Consider the following 8,182-nt stretch of genomic DNA (forward strand, 5'->3'; position numbering starts at 1 on the left):
CAGACTTGATCTCTACTGCTTGTGGTCAATCCTTGATCCAAACAAGAGTTTAGGTGTCAAGGTCGAACCGCAAAGGGAGCAGCACCACGACAGTGGTCTGTTCTACTTAAGTGATCCGTGTTCTAGATTGTGTTACATTGCGCTTGAATAAATGTTTGGTTTAGCATCAACACCCGATGAGAAACCCTAGATTGGCTTCTCTTTAATATTGAATTTACTCCTTACAATTATTTCCTTTACTTGCACGTTACCACCTAATTCAAACTCCACCTTTAGTTTTAGCTAAGTTGAAAACTCACAAAAATAAAGTGTAAACTCGTCCTCTAGATTGAATCTTAAATACTACAATTACCACTGTTAACTTGACAGTAGGAAAAATTCAGTTTTAGTGTATCACGGGTTTTAGTGGCTTAAGGCAAGTTTTAAAAATAAATTTATTTATAACTATATTTGAAACAATTTTCTAATATAATATATTATTTTCACCAAATATACAAATCTAAAACTAAACAAAAAATATAAGAAAAAAATAGTTGAATTCATAAGGTGAATTGTTTAAATTTTCGTGGAAATATTTTTTTTAAATAAATCTGAATTACTAGAATATAAATTATATTTAAATTTTGGAGCTCCAAATAAAATTATATTAATCGGAGTCTGAGTCGAATACTTTGTTCAATACAATATAGACACACCTCTGTCCAGATTAGAACCGGAGACCTTCAGTGATACTGACGTGATAACCAACTACACCACCAAACATTTTTGTTCATTTAGTACATGCTTTACTTTTATAATTACCAATATCCATCAAATTTTTCTGAGAATTTTGCGTTTTAAAATTATTCTCATTACACGAGTCCAAAGTAACTTACCTCTACAAGTTCCATCAATAGCCATGAATCGATGATTGTTTATATTAGGCATGGGCAAAATTAACCGGAACCGAAAAACCGAACCGTACCGAACTATACCAAACCGAAATTATCCGATCCGAAACCGAACTAGAAAACATAATAACCCGAACGGTTCCTATCATAAAATATTGTGGGTACCCAGACCGAACCGGAACCGAGTTGATAACCGAATGGGTACTTTTGGATACCCGAAATATAATACATATTTAAAAATATTAATTATACTTACATTTTAAATAACTAAAATATTTAAAATATGTTATAAATCCAAAAATATATTTAGTCACATTTGAGCTAAATACTAAAATATTCAGATTTTATTAGTTATAATTTTAAAATTAAACAATATTTTATAAATTTTAATGTTTAAAAAAAAGTATTTCAAATATTTTATTGGGTAATTTGGATACTTTTTATTTGGGTACTTCGAGTAGATTTGTTATTTTTGGGTGCTTTTGGGTAGATTAAGTACAAAAGTAACTAGAACCGAACTGGACCGGATAATTTTTGGGTAGTTACCGGTTCCTGATGTAATTATCTGATCCGAACCGAAACCGAACCGATTTTTGGGCGGTTCCTCTTTGGTTACCTGAAGTCCAAAACCGAAAAATCTGAAACCCGAATTAGCCGAACCGAAACCGAACCAAAAACCGAATGGCCAGACCTAGTTTATATATATGGCCCATAGAAGGGGCCATGCAGACTGCAGCTTTATTTTGCCTAGGTGGAAACAAAATTTATTGCAAATGTGAAAACTGCCAAAGAAAATCAAAATTTATTAACATTAAATATCACAGGATAATTATAATATCCCGTCCTCGTGAGAAAGAATTTATTACAAGTTCGTAATTTATTTTTCGAAAATAAATTTCGCTGGAGACAAAATATGAAGCTGAAGATTGATATCGAAATAGTACAAGCCGAGTTTTAATTGAGCTTCTTGAGAAGAAATCAGAATTTCAAGTTAGATTTTAGAAGAATCAGATGGTATGGTAAGATTCCTCGAGAAATATGGTGGATCAAAAATATCAATTGTTTGATCTAAAATATCCTAGATGGATGAGAAAAATGGTCGGAAAATTATTCTTGGGCCGTTAAGGTAAAATGGCCTTGGGAGTAATTTAAAAATGTTTGGTTGGAGTAAATGAAATTTTGAATGAAGAAATAAATAATTGATGCTCAGTAGTGCTGGTAGAACACTCGAGACTGAATGTGCATCGATTGGGTAGAGTTAAGCGTTCTCTTGTAAAAGAAGCTGGACGATAACTCTGTAAGGTGGCTGTGTGCTTGAGCTGCTGCAGATGAGTCATCAATCAGCCTGCTTACTTAGCCCGATGATGCAGCTGCTTGTGATGAAGCTCTTGGACATGTGTCGTTATTCGATAGAGAGTAATGTCCAGCTGCTGCCACGATTTGCCACCTCCTGCTCTCTCATGAAAACTGTTGGACATGTGTCTCGATGATGCAGCTGCGATGAAGCTGCTGGACATGTGTCGCCTTTCTGTAAAAAGTGGTGTCCAGTTGCTGCCAGCTCCACGTCCTGCTCCCTCATGCAAGGATGCCCACATCTATTTCTATTAACCCCTCACACCTATAAATATCCCCTTAGGACATTTAGGAACACACACGGAAATCCACCTAAAAAGTTGAACCCGAGTTCAATTTATCTGACCCGAATAGGAAATCTGAAGGTAAAAGATTATCAGCACGGAACCAAGACAAAGGTTTGGAGTGGTTAAGAAGGGTTTGGTCAACATTCATAATCAAAGAGTCGAGCCACATCGCTTAATCACTGTGAGTCACGGTTAATTGTTTGTTAACAAATTTTAATGAAGGTTCTTGACATTGGTGACGGTTCCTGAGCTACGAAAGCCGGACCGGTCTAGGTGGCAATTTGTGGTTCTAAGGCTTGAGACGATGTTTGGGCTAAGTGTATACCAAGACTAGTCTAAGCACTCCGATTATTGTATGATTATTGTATGTTATTCTGAAATGTATGTACCTCGCGTTGGTACTGTGGTGTGAGAACCTCGTAGTGGTTCTAGTAGTTTGCAGGTCATTGCTTTCTCAAATGATACCACTAAGCCGGTTGTGGTCCGGAAAGTGGTGGGCTCGGTTTAAATTGGTTTGATCACCAAGGCCGAGTGTCACACGTAGATGTGACAGCCCCCAGCGGATCCGATAGAGGACCGGGGCACGGCGATGACTGAGGATCGTGACCGGGCGGATCTCCGAGCGCGTACGCCTTTGTGGTGTAATAGTGAAGGGATTGCCGGTGTCCCTTGTATGGAAGAAGAATGATTCTGTTGGGCCCTAAAATAATATATATATATATATATATTTGATTGATGTGTTGACACTCATTAAGAGTGTTCGATTTATTATGGTTTAGTGGTTAACTGCTTTAATTGTTTATGTTTTAATATTTTAATTATTGATTGATGAACTACCCGTTTTACTTGTGTTTGGAGTTGGGTTTGGATTGACGGGTAGTTGTATATGCTAGATAGAGAACCCTGGCTCACTAAGTGAAACTACTCACATCCTTTTGCAGGTGGCCAGTAGAAAGGACTGTATCACTCATGGAACTGTAGGAGCTGGTATAGATTGGACATCTTTTGGTAAAACTCGTTTTCAAGATATATGAATGTATGTTTTACTTTCGGCTGTGTCCATGGATCTTATGTATAATATTTTGGGCTTGTGAACTTCATGTTATATATATATGAAATAAAGTACGTTTTATATTCGTGGTGTATTGAATATGATTTAGGTTAGTCTAACCTAACACAACTCTATGACTTGGTACGAGTTTCAAAGCCTCAAACTGAAGATTAGAGGAACGAGTTTTGAATGGATATTCCAGGTTACATAATTAAGTTTTGTGACTTGGAAAGTATATTTCAAGCCATTGTAACATTTCCGGACTTGGCAGAAGAAGGTGGATTGGACATATTCTTGCTTGATTGGTGCCCGACTAGCTGACCGATATCTAAAAGGTTCGGAGGTGTTACAATGATGGCTTCGCCCGTGTTCAAACCAGAGACCTTCAGTGTGTTAGACTGTCATAATAACCAACTACACCAAGAAACCACTTTGATATCTCTATGTTCTATGAATCATCTAATCTGTTCTATTGTATTGTGTAGTTGGTCATTAAATCAAGTTTTGAGGCTTGTAGCCTTGTGTTGGTAGGCTTCCATTAAAATCCCTGTTTTGTTTATTATATTGTTTCCAAAATAGTGATATTGGACAGTTTGTACTATTTTGTTTTTGCTTTTTGGTATTAGTTTTTCTCATAAATTTCTCAATTAGACCGCTCGAGTATTCGTAATCGATATAGTTAGGATAATTCATTCTTTCATTGAGGGAAATGCGACAGGGAAACACATGATTGCGTACGATATTTTTTTTTGGAATTAAGGGATTCTTTTCAATTGCATGTAGAACGGAAAAAAATCATGTAAACCCGTTAGGCAAAACCCAAATGATCTAAACCAGACAAACCAAGTGACTAATGTGGCAAATGTGACAAAATGCCTCTATAAAATAGTAGCCTGCATGTAAGCATAACACGTACAATAATAAAAAAAAAATTCTCTACTGCAGAAAATACCCATGGTGATATCTCACGTCCAGCCTTTGCTATTTCTTCGTTTTGTGTCACTCTTTTTATTACCTGCTTCGGGCGGCCAAACCGGCTTTCGAAACTGCAACCGTAAATATCGACTTTTTTGTTGTTTGTGTGTGCGCGCGCGTGTGAAGTTAATGTTTTTCTTTTGTCTTGTATTAGAGTGATGAAAATTTGTATTGGGGTTATGAAGCCGAGAGAACGAGAGGTTGATGAAATGTGTAAAAGCATATTATTCAGCTCAAAGCTTTAGTGACTGACTATACAAATGTTCTTATATATAATCAGGTTAAGCAAAAGAAAACTTAAACCATAATTAATCTAGTCTAACCGGATGACTGGTCTAACCGAATGATTTAAACCATCCTACCCCCCTCAAGATGGAATGAACAAATGGTGAATTCCCATCTTGAGCATCAAATGTTTAAGCACAGACGGTTGAACAACCTTGGTAAAAAGATCAACAAGTTGATGTTCTGACTTCACATGCTTAGTTATCAAAAATCCACTCTGCAACCGTTCTTGAACCACATGGCAATCAATCTTTATATGTTTGGTGCACTCATGATAAAATGGATTTGAAGCTATGTGGAGAGCTGATAGGCTGTCACAAAAGAGTGTTGCTAGTCCATGAAGAGAAAAATGCAGATCAGTAAGAAAAGAAGTTAACCATATGAGTTCACATGTAGTATTATACTCTGCATCTGAGCTACTCCGAAAAACAGTGTGCTGCTTCTTTTCTCGCCACGAGAGGAGTGAATCACCTAAAAATACACAGTAACAAGTGGTGGATCTTTGAGAATCAGGGCAAGAAGCCCAGTTAGCATCACAAAACGAAGTCAAGCTGATGGAAAAAGATGAATGATAAAACAGACCATGTACAGGATCATTCTTCAGATAGCGAAGCACTCGTTGAGCAGCCTTAAGATGATCCATGCCAGGAGCATACATGTATTGACTGAGTTTATTGACATCGTAAGTAATATATGGACGCATATCAAAAATACAAAAGTTTACCCACGATCTTCCTAAAAACCAAAGGATAATGAAGATGATCACAAGAAGAATCAGAAAGCTTAAGGTTTGGTTCCATTGCAAAAGAAACTAGTTTGCAACCAAGGTAACCCGCATCTTGTAACATCTCCAGTGTATATTTCTTTTGATTGATAGAAATACCAGTGGCATTTCTAGCAATCTCAAACCCTAGAAAATATTTAGCTGGACCAAGATCCCTAAGATTGAAAGCTTGTTGAAGGACCTGTTTGAAAGAATCAATGGCTGCATCATCATTTCCCATGATCAATATACCATCTATGTACACGAGAGCAATAACAAAGGTAGATGGTGTACTCTTGACAAACAAAGAATGATCTGAAGGAGCTTGAATGAAACCCTGCCGCAATAACACTTTATAGTTTATGGTTCCACTGTCGAGACGCTTGTTTAAGGACATATAATGACTTGTGCAGTCTACAAACCGAGTTAGGAGGATAATCCCAACCAGTGAATTCTGTATTGCCTTGATGTATTGTCATGTAGATCTCCTCGTCTAGATCCCCATTGAGAAAGACATTGCTTATATAAAGTTGAGTAATGTTCCAATTCTTAGCAGCAGCAAGAGCAAGTAATAGCCGGAATGTTCCCAACTTAACAACTGGAGAAAATGTATCCACAAAATCCAAGCCCTTCAATTGAGTGTATCCCTTTGCAACTAGGCGAGATTTAGGACGCTTAATCGTTCTATCAGCATTAAACTTGTAAGTATGTACCGACTTACAACCAACATGATGCTTTCTTGGAGGCAACTAACAGATGGACCAAGGACCAGTGTCTTTAAGAGAACCCATTTCATATTTCATAGTAAGTTTAAAGTTTTCGAGAAGGATGTCCTCTTTAAAAATTTTAGGAGGTGAAACAGTGGTGATGGCTAAAAAGAAAATTTTATGATGAGAATTAAACTTGTCATAAGACAGAAATGCTGAATTGGGATATAAGAGCACCTCCAACCATGGTTTTAGGAGGGGTTCTAAACATTTTTTTTTTAAAAAGAAATAAAATTAGGAAAGAGAATAGAAAAAGTACTTATTTCAAGATTTTTTAGAACCCTACTATATCTCCACCTAACACTTGTAACCTATAGATTGGTTGAATTTTTATTTTACAATTAATTTTTAATTGTTTAATTATAATTTACTAATATATTAATATCTTTTTTTTAATTAGAAACTCTTTGGAATTCTTATTGTTGGAAGTGCTCTAAGGTAGTGTGAGTAGGATGAGAAAGAAAGATAGTCTTATCTAGAAGATAATAATGATACTGGTCAAGATAAGGAAGAGGTTAAGTGATGTGCCCTTGGGTAGCGCACCGGGCAAAACAGACATGCATGGCTTGATCATGGGAAGCAGTAAAGATATATGTTCATTGTTTGAGACATATTTTCCAAACCTCGATGCTTCTACGCATGAAATCACTTGGAGAATGTTCTCAACTCAATTACGGAACTCCTCGAACAAGAATCAGATCAAATGGAGTTCAGATGAAAGAGTTATGCAATTTACAAAACCAGTGATCTTCAGTTCTCGCGAATTTGGGCCGTACGGATCGTCCAGCCCACGTCTTGATCCTTACCACCATAGACCAGAATGACCAGAATGAACCTGGACAGTAGTCTAAGGGTCTCCTTGACCAGTCCACCTCAAACTCAGCAACTTTGACTCATTTATTATTTTCTAGTCAAATTTTTCATTTCCTAGATGTGTGATTCTCACAAATAATTATATCTTTCTTTAACCACATCTAGTATAAATATATAAACTCTTTTATGAATAAAACCAGTCTATGTTTTTGAGTTTATTTTCGTTTTTTCTCTGAGTGAGAGAGAGAGTTCTTTAGCTAGTTCATTGGTGTGAACCGGCTTGTTGATTTGGTGGTCAGCCAATTCATCTTTGTGTGTTGTTTAGTGGTTAGCCAACACTCTACATTATTTCTTAGGTGGTTAGCCTTAGATCGTGGGTATATCAAGAGTCATTCCGCATCTCTTGGCGATCCTTTAATTCCATCTCAGTTCCAGAAGTTCCATTTGCCTTCTCGGTTCATATCCAACACCCAGCTAAAGTGATCCTTTCCGATTTAGGGCGTATCAAGTGGTATCAGAGCCACTTTGGCTGGTTTGTTTTCTTTCATCTTTCATCTTTCATCTTCTCATCTCTCCACGTTTTTCTTTTCTTATTTCTTGGATCCGGGCTGTTCCTTTACGCCCTTGTGATCGCCTATTATAAAAATATATATATATATATCGAAAAAAAAAGTTTTGGCTTGAATCACTTCTGAAGAGAAATCCCGGGGGAGTGGGGGAAGGGAAACCCTGCTGGCTGAAGAGAAACCCAGCCTTCGGACAGTTAAGGCGGATCCATATCAAAAATCTCTTCATCTTTCTTTCTCTTTTCTTTTTCCCACAAAATTTTGTTTTGGTTTTTGATTGTTGAATTTTGACTGCCTATCATCCTTTGAACCAGTGGAAAGAACTCTGAGTGATCACCTAAAAATCGTGAGCTAAAAACTTTGAGAGTGTGAGGATTTTTATTTGCTAACTCTTTTGTTAAGTGTTTTCAGGATGTTTGGACTTCTCAAGAA

General features: G+C 36.8%; 1 long non-coding RNA gene across 1 annotated transcript; it reads left to right on the forward strand.

Annotated features, from left to right (window-relative positions):
* Positions 1 to 2,410: 2,410 nt before the first annotated feature.
* LOC106409684 lies at positions 2,411 to 3,664 on the forward strand. Its single transcript, XR_001282146.3, has 2 exons — positions 2,411 to 2,711; positions 3,472 to 3,664. It is a non-coding gene; the product is annotated as an uncharacterized LOC106409684 (long non-coding RNA).
* Positions 3,665 to 8,182: the final 4,518 nt, after the last annotated feature.

This window comes from Brassica napus, chromosome C5 (genome assembly GCF_020379485.1).
Source record: "Brassica napus cultivar Da-Ae chromosome C5, Da-Ae, whole genome shotgun sequence".
NCBI lineage: Eukaryota > Viridiplantae > Streptophyta > Magnoliopsida > Brassicales > Brassicaceae > Brassica > Brassica napus.